The sequence below is a fragment of the Hemiscyllium ocellatum genome, chromosome 5 (genome assembly GCF_020745735.1).
Source record: "Hemiscyllium ocellatum isolate sHemOce1 chromosome 5, sHemOce1.pat.X.cur, whole genome shotgun sequence".
Taxonomy (NCBI): domain Eukaryota; kingdom Metazoa; phylum Chordata; class Chondrichthyes; order Orectolobiformes; family Hemiscylliidae; genus Hemiscyllium; species Hemiscyllium ocellatum.
Window position 1 is genome coordinate 127,396,607 of NC_083405.1, and position 21,133 is coordinate 127,417,739.

The window sequence follows — 21,133 nt, forward strand, 5'->3', positions numbered from 1 at the left end:
ACACAATAGGAGCATTTAAGAAACATTTAGATAGAAATATGAATAGGCAAAAAATGAAGGGATGCGGACCAAGGGCAGGCAGAACGGATTAGGTTAATTTGGCGTCATGTTCGGCCCAACATCATGGGCTGTACAGTTCCATGTTCTGTGTTTTACTAAATGTGTTGTTGCTGTTCTCAGTGCAGGTTTGAAATGCTCCACATTTGCAGGAGGGTCTGTCTGATCATCAGAAATGATTCGATCATTTTTGCTGATGGCTCCAGCTGCCCAATCGCTAAATAACACTGGCCACTGCAAGGCAGAACTGGGCAGCAATCAAATGCACAGACCTTATCATAAACACTGCTGGGAAAGAGATGGTACAAAGTGTGATTCATTGGTCAATCAAGCCTTTCTCTGATCCAATAATGGGGGAGAAGGATATTCAACTTTTAAGAACAACATCTCCCAAAGTCTAGATGAATATATAGAAGTTGTGATTGAGAGTATTTTGGTCTCCCACAGAATCACATTGTGAGATAAGCAGCATGGGTGGGAAAGTGGAGTTGAAGCCCAAGGTCAGTTGTGTTCTAGCAGACGGCATGGCAGTGGATGAATGCTAGTTTTCATATAAATATAAATAATTAATATTTTCAAGGAAATAATTTGGATGAGAATATAGAAAGCATTGTTAGTAAGTTCGCAGGTGACACCAATATTGGTGGTATACCTCACAGCACAGTGGCATTTTGACCAGTTGGGCCAATGGGCTGAGGAGTGGCAGATGGAGTTTAATTTAGATAAATGTGAGGCTGCATTTTGGAAAGACAAATTTGAGCGGGACTTATACACTTGATGATAGGACCGTGGGGAGTGATGTTACAATGAAGTCACAGGTAAACGGTGGGGGGGGGGGGGGGGGCGGTGGTGAAGGAGATGAAAACTCCATGCTTGCCTTTATTGGTCAGAGCACTGAATATGGGAGTTGGGACATCATATTGCAATTGTACGGGACATTAGTGAGGCCACTTTTGGAGTACTGTGTACAATTCTGGTCTCCCTGCTATAGGAAGGATATTTTTAAATTGGAAAGTGTGCAATAAAGATTGAGAAGGATGTTTGGGGATTTAGAAGGATGGAGGGTTTGAGTTATAAGGGAAGGCTAGCTAGGCTGGGACTTATATCACCGCATGAAGGAGGCTGAGGGATGACCTTATAAAGGTTTATAAAATCATGAGGGATATGGATAGATTGAATAGCCAAGGTCCTTTCCTCAGGGTAGGGAAGTGCAAAGCTAGACAGCATAGATTTAAGGTAAGGAGGGAACTATTTGAAAGGGACCTGAGCAGTAACTTCTTCACACAAGAGGGTGGTGTGTGTATGAAATGAGCTGACAGAGGAAGTGGTAGATGCAAGTACAGTTAACAACATTTAAAAAACATTTGGACAGGCACATGAAAGAGGAATAAAAAGTATGGGCCACATACAGACAAATGGGACGAGTTCAGTTTGGAAAACCTGGTTGGCATGGATGAGTTGGAGCTAAGGGTCTGGACCTAATGACTCCACAATTCTACTCAATGACTTTATAAATCTAAATTTTAAAGCATTCTTCGACAGTCCTCCAACAAAACAAACCTCCCCTGATCATCAGCCCCTGTGATCACTCACCCCTCATCATCTCCAGGCATGACCAGCCCTGCTTAAATAGCCCCTCCCCCACCAACCTGGTCACCCATTGATAAACCACCCGTTCTCTATTCTCAATTGCTCTATCTCCCACCTCCCACCGCTCACCTGTGAATGCTCCATCACTGAATGTATAGAAGGTTGTGATTGATAGCATTTCAGTCTCCAACAGAATCACCTTGTGGGATGAGGAGCATGAGTGGGAAAGTGGAGTTAAAGCCCTAAGGTCAGTTGTGTTGACATCAAATGATGGGATAGCCTGAGGGACCATATGATCAACTCCTGCTCCTATTTATTTATTTATATTTTCTTCAAAGTGACTGATTAAGTCCGATTAAGTTTAAGAATGTTCAAACAGTCTGCAGGTACCTTGGATGAGTACGTCACCACCATCACAGACTTTATCAGTGAGTGTGTGGAGGGACTGCATACCGAGGAAGTCAATCTGGATGTTCCCCAACAGGAAACCCTGGATGAATCAGGACATACAGAACCTGCTAAAAACCAGGCGTGAGACTTCAGATCAGGAGACCCACTCAAATATAAGGAATCCAAGTATGACCTTCTCAGAGCCATTAAGACAGCCAAGGACCAATAACGATCCAAACTAGAGACCCAGACAGACACCAGGCAACTATTCGTAAGGACTGAGTGACATCACAGTTTCTAAAAAGAAACAGTGCAAGGTAGCAGACGATGACATATCCCTCCCAGAACATCTCATCGTCTTCTATGCTCGCTTTGAGCAGAATTTCGGTGGAGAGGTAACATCTATTCCGACAAGTCCTGACGAACCTATCCCAACAGTCACTGCATCAGAGGTCAGATCGGTTTTCCTTCATGTAAATCCAAGGAAAGCAATGGGACCAGACGGAGTACCAGGCCGTGCACTCAGAACATGCATAGATCAAGGGGCAGAGGTCTTCTCGGACATCCTCAACCTCCCCCTGCAGCTGGCCACTGTCCCTGCCTGTTTCAAGAGGGCCAACATCATCCCTGTGCCTAAGAAGGCTCATGCAGCATACGTCAATGACTACTGCCCAGTGGCCCTAACTTTAGTGGTCATGAAGTGCTTTGAAAGGTTGGTCATGGCATTAATCAACTCCAGACTCCCCACTACTCTTGACCCACTCCAATTTGCCTATCAGACCAACAGATCCACATCAGATACTATATCACTTGCCCGTCACTCTTCCCTAGAAGATCTTGGCACTAAGAACAGCTACATAAGAATCCTACTCATTGACTACAGTTCAGCCTTCAATACTATTATCCCCTTGAGACTGATTGCTAAAAACTTAGTGATCTCGGGCTAAGCCCCACTCTCTGAAACTGGATCCTCAGTTTCCTGACCCACAGGCCACAATCAGTGAAGACTAAGGACAATATTTCATCCTCATTAATACTCAACACTGGAGCCCCCCAGGGCTGCGTACTCAGCCCCCTACTGTATACCCATGACTGTGTCGCCAAATACCAGACTAATCCCATTTACAAGTTCATTGATGGCACCACCATAGTCAGTCAAGTCTCAGATGGCGACGAAACGGACTACAGATGGGAGGTGGAAGACCTGGAAACATGGTGCACTGAGAACAGCCTAGCTCTCAATGCCGGCAAAACCAAGGAACTCATTGACTTTCGGCAGGATGTTACTCATGCCCTCCTACACATAAACAGCACAGAGGTGGAACGAGTGGAGAGTGTCAAGCTCCTGAGGAATGGTCATTTAGGACAAGCTTTCTTGGATTTTTCATAGTAATGCACTGGTTACAAAGGTGAAAATGTGTTGCTGGAAAAGCGCAGCAGGTCAGGCAGGATCCAAGGAGCAGGAGAATCGACGTTTTGGGCATGAGCCCTTCTTCAGAATTCCTGAAGAAGGGCTCATGCCCGAAAGGTCGATTCTCCTGCCCTTGGATGCTGCCTGACCTGCTGCGCTTTTCTAGCAACATATTTTCAGCTCTGATCTCCAGAATCTGCAGTCCTCACTTTCTCTTGGTTACAAAGGCCCAACCATGTCTCTTCTCCCTCAGGCAGCTGAGCAAATTTGGCATGACGGTGAATACCCTCGCCAACTTTTATAAGTGTGCCATTGAGAGCATTTTGTCTGGATGTATCACTACCTGGTATGGCAACTGTACCATTCAAGATCGGAGACTGTTACAGAGAGTGGTGAACTCAGCCCGGACAATCACAAAGGCCAACCTCCCATCTCCAGAATCCATCAACCAGGCCCACTGTCAAGGAAAGGCCGCCAGCATTCTCAAAGATCCATCCCACCCTGGCAATGTTTTTCTACAACCTCTACCATCGGGGAGAAGGTACAGAAGCCTGAACACACACTCCAGTTGGTTTTAAAACAGTTTCTACCCTACTGTTTTTGGAATACTGAATGGACTCACAAACTTTTAACATTCGTCTGGACCTGTGTTCTTGTTCTTGCCACTGTTTACTTATTATTTACATAGCTATGCTACTTAACTATGTGATTTGCCTGTATTGCTCACAAAACAAAGCTTTTCACTGTTGAATTGATTTAATTGAAGTTAATTGATTGAATTGATTTCCAAAGGATTTCAATCACTTTTGGGTGTGATTCATAAAACATAAGGACACTTATTTGCCAGCTCCATCAGTTAACTTCTGCTCCACTCCTGACTCATTTATAAACTGTTGGTAAATATACTAGTCATCAAAGTATAAGAGCATTTACAAACCAATATTATCTGTCTACAATGTATTTGATGTGCGAACTCATTGCAGTCTTCTGTTCAGGAGTTCCAGCTACACAATTAACACCAAGGATAAAAAAAACAAGTTGATCAATTGAGAATGCATTAATTACCTCTTCACTAAAACACAGGAGCACCACTTCATCAGTCCAGCTCAACTCCCTGATGCAAATGATCTTCCAAACCACAACATGCCTCCCAGTAATAATTAGCTCCAAAGATCTGTCATTAACTCCTTCACTGAAAGATGGAACCTATTGTTTAGGTTTGGTCTCAAGCATCCATTCAGGACATACAACTGTTGGCAAGGTAATATATAAGCTAGCCTTCAAAGCTAGTTCAATATCGAATTCTTCACCTATTTCTTTTCCTTTATCCATTCGATAGATGTGGTTGTCGTTGGCTTAATTGCTCTTGGTAAGGCGATGGTGAGCTGTCTTCTTGAATTGCTACAGTTATTAGGGTCTAGGTACTGTTAGGGAGGGACTTCCAGGATTTTTCTCCAGTGATGCTGAAGGAGTGTATGCTCGTGTATCAGCTGTACATGATAAAGCATGTTAAAACTAAATGTCAGAATGTTTTAACTATTAAAGGTGTAATGGAATGGAGAGGAACTCGATCATGTTATCAGGAGGTGCCAATAAATTAATGATTTCAGCACAACTGCCTGCTAAGTGCAATGACTGGTCACACACAGATAAATTTTCTGAAGGACTCATAGAGTCATCGAGTCATACAGCATGGAAACAGACCCTTCGGTCCAACTCGCCAAGCAGACCAGGTATATTAAATTCATCTAGTCCCATTTACCAGCATTTGGCCCATATCCCTCCAAACCCTTCCTATTCAGATACCTTCAATCCCTTTTACATCTTTCCCTTCTCATCTTAAACTAATGCCCTCTCGTTTTGGACTTCCCTACTTGGGAAGTAATCTGGAAGTGAACCAGAAAACACTGGAAATGCAATTAAATAAGACCTTGCATTTATATGACATCTTTCCTGTCATCAGCATATCCAAACTGGCAGCCAATGAGCAATCAACACTTTGGCTTTGTAGGATGCCTGTATGCATTAAAATCCTGCAAACAACTATAACATAAATAATTTGTTAGCTTCTTCTTTAGTGATATTAGATGAAGGATAAATACTGCCCAGGAGACTGTTTAAACTGTGCCATGAAATCCATAAGTTTTAGCTGCCCAACTGGACTACAGCTTCCCACCTGATTCACATTGTCTGCAGTTTTGCTAATACTCCTTGATGCCAGATTTGTTCGAATGTTTCTTTAATGTCAAGGGTGCTGTGCAAGGTAATGGATCTGATATGGTTTATCTGAAACACCAACGTTCCAACAAGGTACCAATCCCTCTGCTTGGAAGTTTTCCTGGAGATGTCATCACAATACCTCTCACTCCTAACTTCCTGCTCCTCCACACTGCCTCCATTTACAATCCAGAACATTCATCCTCATAATTCAATGACTTCTTCACATCATTCAGAAATCCGAGACTCTTTGTCACCTGATGAAACGATTATTGATTGCCATTAATGCAATCTTTTCCTGCCTTGTCTGATATTTTCATAACGAGCAAACAAAAATGTTCAAAGATGTTTTTCTCCTAGCCACATGCTACAGTTTGCTGGAGACTACCAGCTGATTTTCACATCCTTGACCGAGGGAAACCATTCCCTCCATATTTTTCTTGATCTAAAACTTTTGACACGGTCTCCACATCACCCTTCTCCAGAATGCTCTCATTCTTATCTACCTAATCATATCCAGAGTATAACACACAACGATTTCTGGTCATGGATCAGACCAGAGCCCCCCCAAAGTAGATTATGCAGATAGCTTGGACCCTAAATTTTATGTTTTTCAAAGGGCAAGTGTAAGGCACTGTGTTCCAGATATGACTTGATTGGTCTGTCAAAACACACTTTATTCTTACAACACAATTAAAATATACCAAAAGAAGAATAGGCATAACTTTATTGAAATACTTAACAAGATAATGTATTACTTAACTACCAATTATCAATTGTTCCATCATAGGCAGCATCCTAGGCAGAAGGAGCATGGGGCAGACCGAGAGCCGAAAGGGGTGGGCTGCCTTTTGGCGGGAAGGTGGGAGGGTGGGTGATTTGCTGGGTTGCCAGGGGTGTCTGGGTTCTATGCACTGTTTTATTGTTCATTTGCTTGGACTGCCTTGTATGAGTTTGTGTTACAGTTTCCTTTTTGATAACTTAAGGTGGGATTTGAGGTTTATCTTCATTTCCCTGCTAACTGGTTGCACGGTGGGGTTTGGGGGCGTGGCTTTGCTGCTCCTTTCCCCTGTAAATTGCTCTTTCTTGTAAACTGCTGCTTATTGTTTATTGTTAACTGTTTGTTTGTATTTTGTCCCATTTCATAAAATAAAAAACAGGCAGCATCCCATAAACACACCTGGGCAAAGGCAATTCAAAGACACGGTTATAGTTCCCACTCCAGTCCAGTAGAAAGAAACAACTTGCCCCTTTCTCATCCTTTAGCCCTTGTGTCATCAATCCCCCTTCCCACAATTAACTTTGGAAAATGAATATTGTGTATTAATATGAATGAAAATTCTGCATTTGCAGATACAAGCTTACTTTGTATGGGAAAAGGAATATTATCATGCACATTGTAAATTCTTGCTCACCACTTTTTACAGAATATACACTGGGAGTACAGCACTTTATAATGTGGAATATGGCTGATACCACGTGACACCCCGCAACATGAATTTTTTTAACAATTTATAAAATTATTAATTATGATAAAGTGGGCTGGATTAAATGACATTCTTTAATATTATTTACTAATTCGCAGTTTTGGGACAGTCATGTATCTGTATAAATCTGTCACATAGTCAGAATGCCCACTTTCATCAAGGGCAGCAGATAAATGGGTAAACCACCACTTTCAAGTTCCCCTCCAAGCCACACGCCATCCTGACTTGGAGATATATCAGCGTTCCGTCACTGTCACTGGGCCAATACTGTGGAATTCCCTCCCTAATGGCATTGTACAGCTGGTGGACTGCAGCAGTTCAAGAAGGCAGCTCAACACCATCTTCTCAGAGGCAACAAGGGATGGGCAATAAATGCTGGCCCAGCCAGCGATGCCCACATCCCACAAATGAATTTTTAAAAATTAGAGTAATATATTTTTGGTAAGTCTATAATATAAATAGCTGGAAGTCCATACATACATTAGTATACGTGGATGAGTCTTGGTAGATCTAACCCTTTGATTCCCGTTGCGGAAGCTCATTTGTTTACTGAAGTAGCTTCATGAATAGTTCAATCAGTTTTTTTACTGCACCTCAGCACCAAAACCACTCAGTCCTTTCCAGTTTTGGCACTCTGGGCGACTGCTCAGCTTGTCTTGTGGGTTGCACCAGCTCCTTTAAAACATTCCTTAAAACTTAGATGTTTGGCATTTTACCCTAACATCTCTGCAGGGTGCTCAGCATCAAAATTTGCTTTATAGTACCCTGACAAAATGTCTTTTTTTTACATCAAAAATGCTACATAAATACAAACAGTAGTTTGTGTAGTGGTTGGCACCCTCAATCACGTGCTGAAATATAAGGTGGATTATGACTTCAGACCGTGGGAGTGGGACTTGAGTCCATAACTGCTGATTCTGCCACAATAGTCCTTTCCATTGAGCATTCAGAAGGCAGTGACCATTCTGCTCAAGCCTCTTCATCAGAATTTGGATGAATTTTGATGAAAGGCAAACAGTTAACTCATCTTTCATCTTTCTTGAGCTGCTCAACCTGCAAGCTTTTTCTGGTTTTTTTATCCCTCAAAAGCATTAAGTTAGAGAGAAAAAAGGAGTTTACAAAGAAAATGCTTTCTTTTAGCTTCTTTTTAACAATGAAGGCAGTGTAAGGCTAAGGGCATGTGTCTTTCTGTGAGTTAAGATCCTGTTAACTCAGACTGTATGGGATGTGAAAAGAGCGCATAATTTCTTTTTGCACAGAGTGTTTGTGTCTTTGAAGATGGACAATACACATTAAGCTCCTTTCTGGAGATGGGTCTTAGGACATACCAAAGCACTGTCCGAGTTAATTTTGTTCAACGTGATCCTTTTTGATGACGGCCTTAAATCTTGTGGAGAAAAAACATGAGCGCTTTTCAATTTGATACTTCAAATAAAAACAGTTTCAACAGCTCTTCATTTAACAGTAAGGGAACATGTCAGACTGGGAATCACAGGGATAGGAGAGGCAGGCTCGTAAGGAATCAGCATTCTGTTTAATTCTCTTATGAAGAAGGGCAAAGAATGGACATAATAAGAGAAGTAAAATATCCTGAGGAAGGTATTCAGAAATTGCAATGAGATCTTGACGAGCAGGGAAGTGGGCCAAGGAACAGCAAATGGAATTTAATATAGATAAGTGTGAGGTCTTGCATTTTGGAAAGTCAAATCAAGGTAGGGGTTTCATGGTGAATGGTAGGGCCTTAAGGAGTGTAGTGTGCACCTTGGAATTTAGGTGCACAGTTCTCTGAAAGTGGAGTCTCAGGTAGACAGGGTACACTGGCCTTCATTAGTCAGAGCACTGAGTATAGTAGTTATGTTGCAGTTGCACAGGACATTGGTGAGGCCGCACTTTGAGTATTGTGTTCAATTTTGGTCATCTTGCTTTGGAAGGATGTTATTACTGGAAAGAGTTCTGAAGAAATTTTCAAAGTTGTAGCACAAACTCAAGGGACTGAATTATAGGGAGAGGTTGGACAAGCTAGGAATTTTTTTCTTTAGGGCACAGGACACTGAAGGAGGAGCTTATAGAAGTGTATCGGATCATGAGAGGCATTCAGTTTTTTTCCCCAGGATTGGGGAATCAAGGACTAGAGAACATCAGTTTAAGGCAAGAGGGGAAAGAATGAAAGAGAACCGCAGGGGTAACTTTTTTACGCAGAGGGTGGTACACATATGGAATGAGTTGTCAGGGGAAGTGGTTGAGGCGGATACATTAACAACATTTTAAAAGGCATTTGGACAAATACATGGATAGGAAAGGATTGCAAGGATATGAGGAGAAAGTGAGGACTGCAGATGCTGGAGATCAGAGCTCAAAATGTGTTGCTTGAAATGCGCAGCAGGTCAGGCAGCATCCAAGGAGCAGGAGAATCGACGTTTTGGGCATTCTCATCTATCCTGTAGAAGGGCTCATGCACGAAACGTCGATTCTCCTGCTCCTTGGATGCTGCCTGACCTGCTGCGCTTTTCCAGCAAAACATTTTCAGCTTGCAAGGATATGATCCAAGTACAGGGAAATGGGGTTAACGTGGATGGACGTGGACCAGTTTGGGCCAAAGGGCCTGTCTTCGTACTGTAGTATTCTATGACTGTAGGTAGTCCACTCAGTCGCCTGTTCCATAATTCACTAAGATCATGGCTGATCTGTTCCGAATTCCATATTCCTATCTATCCTGATAATCTTTGATTCCCATAAATGACAATGATCTCTATCTGAAAAATAGTCAATGATCGTAGGTTTGCCACTTTCTCAGGCAGAGTTCCAAAAGTCACGGAATCCTCTGAGAGAAATAAGAATCCCTCCACGTCTGACCTAAGCTAGCAACCCCTGAATTTAAAACAATGTTCTCTAGCTCTGGACTCACCCACAAAAGTTTAGATCAGAGTGGTGCTGTAAAAGCACAGCAGGTCAAGCAGCATCTAAGGTAGCATCTGCAGTCCTCACTTTCACTCACAAAAGTTCACATCCTTTCTAAGTCAAAAGCAAACCAAAGAACTGAGTGCTGGACATCAGAAACGATCCTCCCATTCCAAAGAAGGGTCACTGCACCTGAAACATTAACTCTGTTTCTCATTCTCCAAAGATGTTGCCAGACCTGCTGTGTTTCCCCAGCAATTTCTGTTTTCATTCCTTTCTAACTCCATCTTGTCAGGAAATTATAAACTTCAGTCAAATTACCTCCCACTCTTATAAATTAAAATGAAAATCTGTCCAATCTTTCCTCAATAAACAACTGGCTCATGCCAGGTATCAATCTAGTAAACCTCCTCTGAACTGCTCTAACACATTTCCATCCTTTATTAATTAAGGAGATAAAAACTGAGAACAGATTTCGAGATGAGGTCTCACCAATGTCCTGCATAACTGAAGCATAGATCATAGCATCCCTACAGAGGCCATTCAGCCCATCAAATCTGCACTGGCCCTTCAAAGATAACTCACTCAGACTCACCCCTATAGCCCCATATACCATGGCTAACCCGACTCGCCAGTACATCACTGGACAATTTAGCATGGCCAATCCACCTAACCTGCACATCCTTGGACTATGGGAGGAAACTGGAGCAAACCCACTCAGACATGTGGAGAACATACAAACTTCACCCAGACTGTTACCCAGGGCTGGGATCGAACCCAGGTCCCTGGCACTATGAGCCAGTAGTGCTAAGCACTGAGCTACAGTGCCACCAAAACACTTTTATATTCTTACTTTTATATTCGATTCCTCTCACAATAAAACCAAGCTTTATTCCATTAGCTTTCCTTAATAATTTCATGATCCACTCAAAACCTTTCGGGATCCATGCACTAAAACACCTAGATTCTTCTGCTATCTGGGGATTCTGCAATGGGTCACCATTTAAATAATAATTCTGTTTTTCTCACTCTTCCTGCCAAAGTGAACTTCACATTTTCCCAAATTATGCTCCAGTTGACAGAGGTTTTGCCCATAGAAAAATCTCCCAGTTATTTTGTGCCTTGATTGACTAAAGGTATTGTGGAGCACTTTATAGCCAATGGAATATGTTTGTAGTGTAACCACCGTTCTAATTTAGGTAAACAATGCTGCTAATTTGAATGTAGCAAGCAGCATAATGGCAATGACAAGGTAATGTCTTTTAATGATGTTGGTTAAGGAATAAATATTGGCAACAACATGAGATGAGAGGGAACTGTTTCCGTTTTAAAATAGTGCCATGGGTTTTTATTTTAACCCTCAAAATGGGGCTTCCGTTTTGTGTCATACTGAAAAGATCGGAACACCAACATTTTTGGTACTCCCATCAATTCAGATAAAATGCAGCAAAAACTACCCTGAGCATTAACTGTATCTTATACAGCATCCACAGGTTCACCTCCCTGTAGATTTGTGCTATTAGAGTTCTGGTTGTAGCAATCATAAACATTCACATTATGTTTTTGTTAATATATAATGTAATGGTTTTGTTTACTCATGGGTTCCTGGCTTATCTCTTTGTTCCACCTTTTTCCTTCCTTCCTTTCATTTTGTCCCTTTTGTTGCAAATTGCTTTCAGATCAGAGGTCAAAAATGGGGATTGACCTAGAACCATAGTTTTTTTGTTAATTCGAGCGACATCACAATCTCTAATGTACATAAACTGATTCAATAGATTCCCATGACCTGTGCATTCTCACATGCAGAAAAACAAAGCACAGACACAAAGCTAATGTCCCACCAAACAAAAATCTTTTGCTCCTTGACATCTGTTGTTGGGAATTGGTAGTCACAAAGGTAATTATTTTTAATTGCTGTTTTTTTACCCCCGGATTTACTTTCAATACCTGCTAATGTTGTTTGTGCTGTTCAAATGTTGGGAGGCCTTCTGATTTTGAAGAGTTTCAGAGGAGATTGGCTTGCATTTAATCCATCTGGCAGTATCCACTCAATTCTAATAGCCTGGGCTGAGCTAATAAAAGCTTTGAAAATTTTGAGGGCCCTTGATAGATGGATGTGAACAAGTTGTTTTCATTTGCACCAGAAGTAAAACTGAGAAACACAAATGAAAGATAGTTATCCAAAAGTCCAGTAGGGAATTTGGTAGGACAAGGAGAGGATTTAATCACATTTGGAAAAATATGGATGAATTAGCAATAGATAACATGGCTTTGTGCGGGGAAGGTCGTGTCTCCCAAACTTGATTTGAGTTTTTTTTTTCAGGAAGTGACAAAGTTGTCACTCTGCTTCACAGAGCCAGGGACCTGGGTTTGATTCTGCCCTCGGGTGACTGTGTGGAGTTTGCACATTCTCTCCATTTCTGCCGGGTGCTCTGGTTTCCTCCCACAGTCAAAAATGTGCAAATTAGGTGGATTGGCCATGCTAAATTGCTCAATAGCGTCCAGGGATATGTAGGTTATATGTGTAAGTATAGGAAATGCAGGACTCGGTCTGGGTGGGATGCTCTTTGGAGGGTCGGTGTAGACTCATTGGGTTGCATGGCCTGTTTCCACACTGTAAAGATTCTATGGAACTATGGTTGATGTTTGATTTACATTGATGTAAATGTTGTTAATTATGGACTTTGGCAAGGCTAATACAAAAGGTGCAGAAACATAGGCTCTGCAATGAGTTAGAAAGAAGGATACGGAATTGGCTTGGTCAAAGAAGACAGAGAGTAGCAGTAGAAGGGTGGCATTCTGACAGGAGATCTATGATCAGTGGTGTTCCACAGTGATCAGTTCTGGCACTCCTGTTGTTTGCAATCTCTAAAAATTATTTTGAAGAGAAGGTAAGTGGCCTGCTTTGTAAGTTTGCGAACATTACAAAGATTGGAGGAGCTCAGATAGTGGGGACAATTACAATTACCGTAGGATACAGCAGGATATAGATAGCATAGAGGCTCAGGTAGAAAAATGGTAGATATAATTTAATCCAGACAAATACAAGGTGATGCATTTGGAAAGTCTAATGCAGGAGAGAAGTATACAGTAAATGGCAGAACCCAAGCATCAACATACAGAGGGATCTAAGCATACAGGTCCACAGATCCCGGAAAGTGGCAACACAAATGGATAAGGTAATCAAGAAGGCATATGGCACACTTGACTTCATCAGTTGAGGTATGGAGTATAAAAATTATCATTTAAAAAAAAATTTATGAAAAAAAAGTATTTAAAAAGTACTGTTTCAGCTTTTTAGACCTTTTTTATGGGCATATTTGGAATATTGCATTCAGTTCTGGTCACCACATTACCAGAAGGATGTGGAGGTTTTGGAGAGGGTACAGAAAAGGTTTACCAGGATGTTGCCTGGTCTGGATCGTGTTAACTATGAAGAAAAATTGAGAAAATCTTTGGACTGAACTCTGTGGGAAGTTAGGGAAGAGATTGCTGGACCCCTTGCTGAAAAATTTGTATCATTGACAGCCATGAGTGAGGTGCTGAAAGACTGGAGGATGGCTAATGTGGGGCCATTATTTAAGAAAGGCTGTAAGGAAAAACCAGGAAACTATGGACCAAGGAACCTGACTTCAATGGTGGGTAAGGTATTGTAGGGGATTCTGAGGGACAGAATTTACATACATTTGGAGAGGAAAGGACTGATTGGAGATAGTCAACATGTCTGGGAAATCAAGTCTCATTAACTTGATTGAGATTTTTGAAGTGGTGACAAAGAAGATTGATGAAGGCAGAGCAGTTGACATTGTCAATATGGACTTCAGCATGGCCTTCGACAAGGTTCCGAATGGTAAACTGATTAATATGGTTAGGTCACATGGGATATGGGCGAGTTAGCGAATTGGATGCAAAATTGGCCTGAAGGTAGGAGGGCGAGGGTGGTGGTTGTTGTTCGGACTGGAGGTCTTTGACCAGTGGTGTGCGAGAAGGGCTGGGGCTGGTTTCACTGCTCTTCATCAATTATACAAATGAAATGGATGTGAATATAGGAGGTATGGTTATTAAGTTTGCAGATGACATCAAATTAGTGGTGTAACAGACATTGAAGAAGATTATCTCAGATGAAAATGGGATCTTGACCATATGGGCCGGTGGGCTGAGGAGTAGCAGATGAAGTTTAATTTAGCTTAGTGTGAGGTGTTGCATTTTGGTAAGGCAAACCAGGGCAGGACTTAAACAACTAATGGTAGACCCTGATAGATGTTGCCAAAGAGACCTTGGGGTACAAATTCTTGGTTCCTTGAAAGTAGAGTGCAGGCAGACAGGGTAGTGAAGAAAGCATTTGGTATGCTTGCCTTCATTGATCAACACACTGAGTATAGGGGTTGGGATGTCATGTTGCAGCTGTACAGGACATTGGTGAAACCATGTTTTGAATACTGCGTATAAGTCTGGTCACCCCTCTATATGTAGGATGTTGTTAAATTTGAGACTGTGCAGAATAGATGTTACCAGGACTGGAAGGTTTGAGTAAACCGGGGCTGTTTTCCCTGGAGCATCGGAAGCTGAGGAGTGATCTTGTAGAGGTTTATAAAATCATAAGGGGCACGGAGAAAGTGAATAGCCAAGGTCTTTTTCTGAGGGTCAGGGAGTCCAAACCTAGAGGGCATAGGTTTAAAGTGAGAGGGTAAAGATTTAAAAGGGACTTAAGGGGTACCTTTATCGTGTAAAGGTTGGTGTGTGTATGAAATAAGCTGCCAGAGGAAGTGGTGGAGGCTGGTACAATTACAAAATGTAAAAGGCATCTGGATGGGTACATGAATAGGAAAGGTTTAGAGGGATGTGGGCCAAATGCTGGCAAATGGGACTAGATCAGGTTTGGATTTCTGATCGGCACAGACAACTGGACCAAAGGATCTGTTTCCGTGCTGTATGACTCTAAATGTGGTTTGTTTTCATTTGAACATCAGAGACTGAGAGGTGACCTGGTAGAAGTTTGCAAAATTATGAGAGACATGGATAGTCTGAGTCTTTTTCCCAGTAAATGACAATTACTGGAGTTAAAGTAAAAAGGGGAATATTTCAAGGAGATGTGAGAGGTGAGTGTCTTTACACAGAGGTTAGTAAATGCCTGGAATACAATGCCAGAGGAGATGATAAAAGCAGATACAAAAGCAACATTTAAGTGGTATCTTGACAGATGCTTGAGTAAGCAGGGAATTCAAGGATACGGAATAAATAGAGGCAAAAGGGTTTTAGTTTATAAATGTGTCCTATTTGGCGCAGTGTTGGTAGGCGGGAAGACCTGTTCCTGTGTAGTCCTGTTCTTTGCTCTCTAGTAAACAGCTTTCCCTAGAGTAACAGAATGTGAGCTTCACCATTATAAGGGGTAGTTGAGGTGTGCGACATGAATGCATTCAAGGGGAAGCATGATGGTGAAAGGAACACATTGTGCTGATAAAGTTAGACAAAAAGGGATGGGATATGGCTTGGAAAGTGGTTTGAGCCAATTGCACTGATGGTCCTTTCTTATTGCTGTAAATTCTACTGTCTAACAGGGGCCATTTGATCTCTATTTGTATCTCTTAAACATTCACAAACATAGTGACTGGAATCACGATTTTGTGTGGAAGACACAAAGGAGATTTCCAGTTCTCCTGTACCTGATTGTTATCTGAATAATTGAGAGTTAATAATATGTTGTGTCCATCCTTCTTGAAAGATGATAACATGCTCCTCAAAATGGGCCATTGTCTTACATGAATGATTTCAGCTTTTCAAACATACTTGACTAGTACAGCTCACTGACCTGTAAAAGTGCTTGACTTTTTATATTATCCACAGTGATGGGGTAGGGGGTGAACATTTTAGCATATTATTTAGCCTCTGTTATTATCTGGTGGTCACCTCAGTGATTAGATTAGATTAGATTACTTAAAGTGTGGAAACAGGCCCTTCAGCCCAACAAGTCCACACCGACCCGCCGAAGCGCAACCCACCCATGCCCCTACATTTACCTCTTTACCTAACACTACGGGCAATTTATCCTGGTCAATTCACCTAACCTGCACATCTTTGGTCTGTGGGAGAAAACCGGAGCACCCGGAGGAAACCCACGCAGACACGGGGAGAACGTGCAAACTCCACACAGTCAGTCGCCTGAGTCGGGAATTGAACCCGGGTCTCCAGCGCTGTGAGGCAGCAGTGCTAACCACTGTGCCACCGTGCCGCCCACTATCCCTATTCCCTGGAGATCTACCACAATGAGAACAAATTCAGTTCTACATTTTGGAGTTGGATGTTACATTTGGAAGTGGAAACTCATGGAATATACCAAAGGTTGAAGGATATTGATTCCGTCAGATTTTATTCTGAGCCGCTGCAGTTTCTGTGTTAACATTTGTCAATTTGCTTTAGTTATCCCTACATAGCCTCTTGCTGGAGACTGTACAATAATCATATTTTGCCAACCTGAAATGGATATTTATGACTGACAATGGGAAGCTGGAATTTATAGCAAGCTCCATTGTAGATAAGTATTAATCAAAATGAGCATCATTGTAAAGTTTAAGGGTAAGTCCACTCTGCCCATGACTGTAGATAAGCTGAAAGGTCACATACATTTATAGGTCAGTGTGATGTGCCACACAAGCATTTGAAAGGATAAAGTCATTCAAGAGCTACAGTAGCTTTAAGTTATTTTGACAAATATCCTAAGCTTTAAGGAGAAATGTAGCCTCACTATTTTAAAATTAATATAAATATACAGTACCACCTGTGGCGATGAGGCTGGGAGTTCTGAAGCAAGCAGTTCACCTCCTGACTCCCTAAAGCCTCTCCACATCAACAAGGCACAAATCAGGAATACTGTCAGCCTAATGAACTTTCCCCAATACCAGTCTACCTTTGTTTACATAAGGTGCCAGAACTGTTCACAATATTCCAGCTATGGTCTGACAAGTGCCCAGCATATCTTTAGCAAAACACTCCCTACTCTTATGCTCTACCTTTGAAATGAAAGCCAATATTCCATTTGTCTTCGCTATTACCTGCTGAACTTAGATGCTAGCTCCTTGTGATTCACAGACAAGGATTTCCAAATCCTTTGGCTTTCTGAGGTCTTTCTCCATTTAAATAATATTCTGCTCCTCTTGTTTTTCTTCTGCCAAAGTGTGTAACCTCACATTTTCCCACTTTATATTCCATTTGTCAAGTTTTTATTTTGCCCACTCATGTAATCTGACTGTATCGCACTGCAAACTTTTTATGTCATTCTCACCACTTGCCTTCCCACCTAACTGCAAATTGTTAGTCGTGCCCTCACTTTTCTCATCCAAGTCAGTCATACATTTTGTAAACAATTGTGGTCCCAGTACCAAGCCTTGGATTACTTGTTCCAGTTCGCCATCCTAAAAATACCTCTCTTATCCTAACTCTCTGACTTTTATCAGCTAGCTAATTCTCTATTCATTCTAACATACTCTCTTCAGCACCATGGATTCTCATTAAGTAGCCTAGTGTGTGGTACTTATTTTGAGAATCCAAATATGTTACATTCCCCTTTTATTAATCCTCCTTGTTAGCTCCTCAAAGAGCTGTACTATTTTGTCAGGCGTGATTTCCCCTTCCTGAAGACACACTGACTCTGCTTGATCATATAATGATATGAAACATTACCCCGTCTCACCTTAGATGCCTCCAGACCTGCTGAGTGTTTCCAATTTATTTTTTGTTTTATTTCACTTCTCCAGCATCCACAGTTTTTCAAAATAAAAGAGCAATGCTGTATTGTTCGGTGCATTTCCACAAGAATAAAATGGAGATAGTGAGGACTGCAGATGCTGGAGAGTCCGACTGGACTCCAGACAACATTTAGATCATCTCAAGAAAACTTGAAGAAGTTTTCCTCCTCCCTCTGTGAAGATGTTAGTGGGTCTTTCTCTCACTGCAACCTCCTGATCATCTCCTCTGCCCTGAAGCTCTTTGACTACATCCTGAAATGATCCCCCCCACATTTCTTTTCAAGGACCTACCGACGCACCCCACTTATCCCCCATGGACTCCAGGCAACAATTAGACTGTCTCAATTTGGACCAGTGCTGATATAGGGTTCTGACCTGAAACGTTGACTCCCCTTCTCCTCTGATGCTGTTCGGCCTGTTGTGCCTTTTCCAGCTCCATTCTTTATCCACACAAGAATAAAATGTCCAGGTTTATGATTGTGCGTATTAATCTTATCATAAACTTCTTCTTAAAACGTAAAGCACTCCGACTGTGATCAAAGCAGAGACTATGCCTCCTAATTTCAGACTTCAATCTCTTTTTTCCTAAATAAAATATGGAATAATCAGATTCATATTTACAGTTATAATTCACTTTATTGTTAAATTAGTAGAAAACAGAATAATTATAGTGTAATGCATAACAGATTAAGAAATTATTTTGTTCATGTGGTATAATGTTTCATATTCCAGTGATGAATTATTATAGTTATTTCCACAACCTGCAAAATATATCATCTAAATCACTTTCTTTGTGAAGACAGTGGATGCCAAATTGAGCTTAACAGTGCCTGTTATTTGATTGCTGTAAATGCCAAAGACCAAAATTACATCCAATGCTGTGCAGAGGTTTCTGTTACATATCTCACTGAATGATATACTCTGGAGATGAACAGAGCAGGTTGCTTGTGAGGACAATCACTGTTGTGATTTCCCATGTGTTCGGGGGGGGATAAAGATTATACTTTATGTGGGTAGTGGTCCCTTTAAGACTAAGTGTCTGCCATTTTGCATTAAAAAAAACTGTGATGCAGCAAATTAGGATGTGATCAGATTGCCTAGTAGATGAACTATTGAAAAGGCACAACACTTTAATAGTAGGGATTAGTAGATTCCTAGTGGTGTTTCACTGCTCAAAGAGTTTAGTTTGACAGTTTGGAATAATCTGGCATGCATCAGAATTCACTTGAAATTCTGGGTGTTGGCTAAACAAAACTCTTCATAACGAAAATCTCTACTAAGTTAAGTTGGTATGGCCAAGCTGAGGAAATACAGAGAGATTTAGACACAAAATACCATGTCAAAAAAATTAGAATCAGGAGACTTCTGATCTAAAGTGGCTACACTTGCTTGAAACGCCAGAGACCTGGGGAGTTTGCAATCTGAAGATGGTAGAGGAGATTGAAGAGAATGATGAAAGACCCAAAACATCTCAGTCTGTAAGTGAGTCATTGACACAGTCCCCAAACTGGGAATGATTAATCTTTCTGAGGTAAGTATTTAATCTGAGGATGTTAGGGTGTAAATCTAATAGGAGTAGAGGAAGATTGAAATTAGGACATTTGTAATTGTACTCATTGTATTTTAGTGCCTTTGTTTAAGCTTTGTGGCTCCATTCTTTTAGTAGATACCTGACTTTTGGCTTCAGTAGAAATACTAAAAGGTTAGTTCTAAAATCTGTACTTGTATTCACTGAGATCAGTAGTCATCAATGTCCCAGAGGACCACAGGGCTGCTCTCTGATTAGATAGAGACTACTTGTGGTGAGTTTAACCTGAGGTCAGCATGCGTCAGGTCGAGAAAGTAAAACTTTTATAGTAACCTCAGCTGGAACAGGAATGGCATCACAAACCAACCATCCAGTCAAATGAGCTAACACACTTCCTTCTACTGAGGTCATAACAGCTTGCAACCCTAATTCATCTTGGATTTCAACATGCCAGCCAATACGCACTCTTAAACTCCTATTGTTAAATATGCATGATGGATTAGTAAGGATTCCCCAACAACCAGTACACAAGGGGATCATAACTACTTACAGGTCGATAATGGCTTGACCCTCTCTTGGCCAATACAATGATTTTGCAAGTACTTTGTGCATTCTTCACTTCTTTCAACACGTAAATGTCTACCGAGATGCGCTGGCTGGTGATGTAGGGCATTCTGCTGAGTTTGTGGACTCTGCACAAACCACTTGCTCCTAGGTATGGCTCCACCAATAGGCATTCCCCTTAGGATATACCATGACAAGAAGAATGAACAGGGATCACACAGCATAAGGAACGTTGTTAGGGAGAGGAAGGAGGGAGAAGAGAAAGAAATCAAAGAGGTAGAGAGGAGGAATTGAAAAAGAGCCAGCTCACTTTTACCCAGTCAGTCCCTGAAGATTTCTAATTTGAATGTGATAGCAATAATAGCAAACTACCTTCTTCATTTACCAGCAGTGTCTCAACTGAAGCATTGGAGGCAGAAGGGTGACATTGTAGAGGTTTATAAAATCATGAGAGGCATGGCTACAGTAAGCAGACAAGATATTTTCCCCAGGGTAGGGGATTCCAAAATAGAGGGCATAGGTTTAGGGTGAGAGGGTCAAGATTTAAAAGGGACATAAGGAGGAATGTTTTCACACAGAGCGTGGTGGTGTATGGGATGAACTGCCAGAGGAAGTGATGGAGGGTGTCCAATTACAGCATTTAAAAGGCATCTGGATGGGTATATGAATAGGGAGGATTTAGAGGGATATGGGCCAAGTGCTGGCAAATGGGACAAGATTCGATTAGGGTATCTGGCATGGACAAATTGGTCTGAAGGGTCTGTTTCTGTGCTGTATATCTCTATGGCTCTATGACTCTAAGCCTCCCCCAGCTATTGACCAACAAACTTCCTTTCAAGTACGATGCAAAAATAAATCCAACCACAAATGTACGTTCCAAATCAATATGTATCGGGAAGACCTGCTTCCCCTCAATGGATGCAGGACATCTCTCAATTTCTTCCACCAAGACCTCCAGGGGAGCATCTCAAAACCTCCTGTTTCCTAAGTCAGATTCACTTCCTGCATGAGTTCCAGCATTGGCTCCAGCTCATATGCAAGCTTTCTGTTGATGTACATGGACAATGAACAGTTGGCATTCTCTGCTCCCAGAAATCATTATAATGAACAAGACAGAACCAAGTTGGCATGTTGCCTGCATTTCTATCAATAGGTACAGGTTAATTCTACATCGCAATTCAGCAGCTATCCAAACTGGCCTCTTGCTTCCTCCTATCAAATCAACAGATATTGGAATTAAATGTGAATT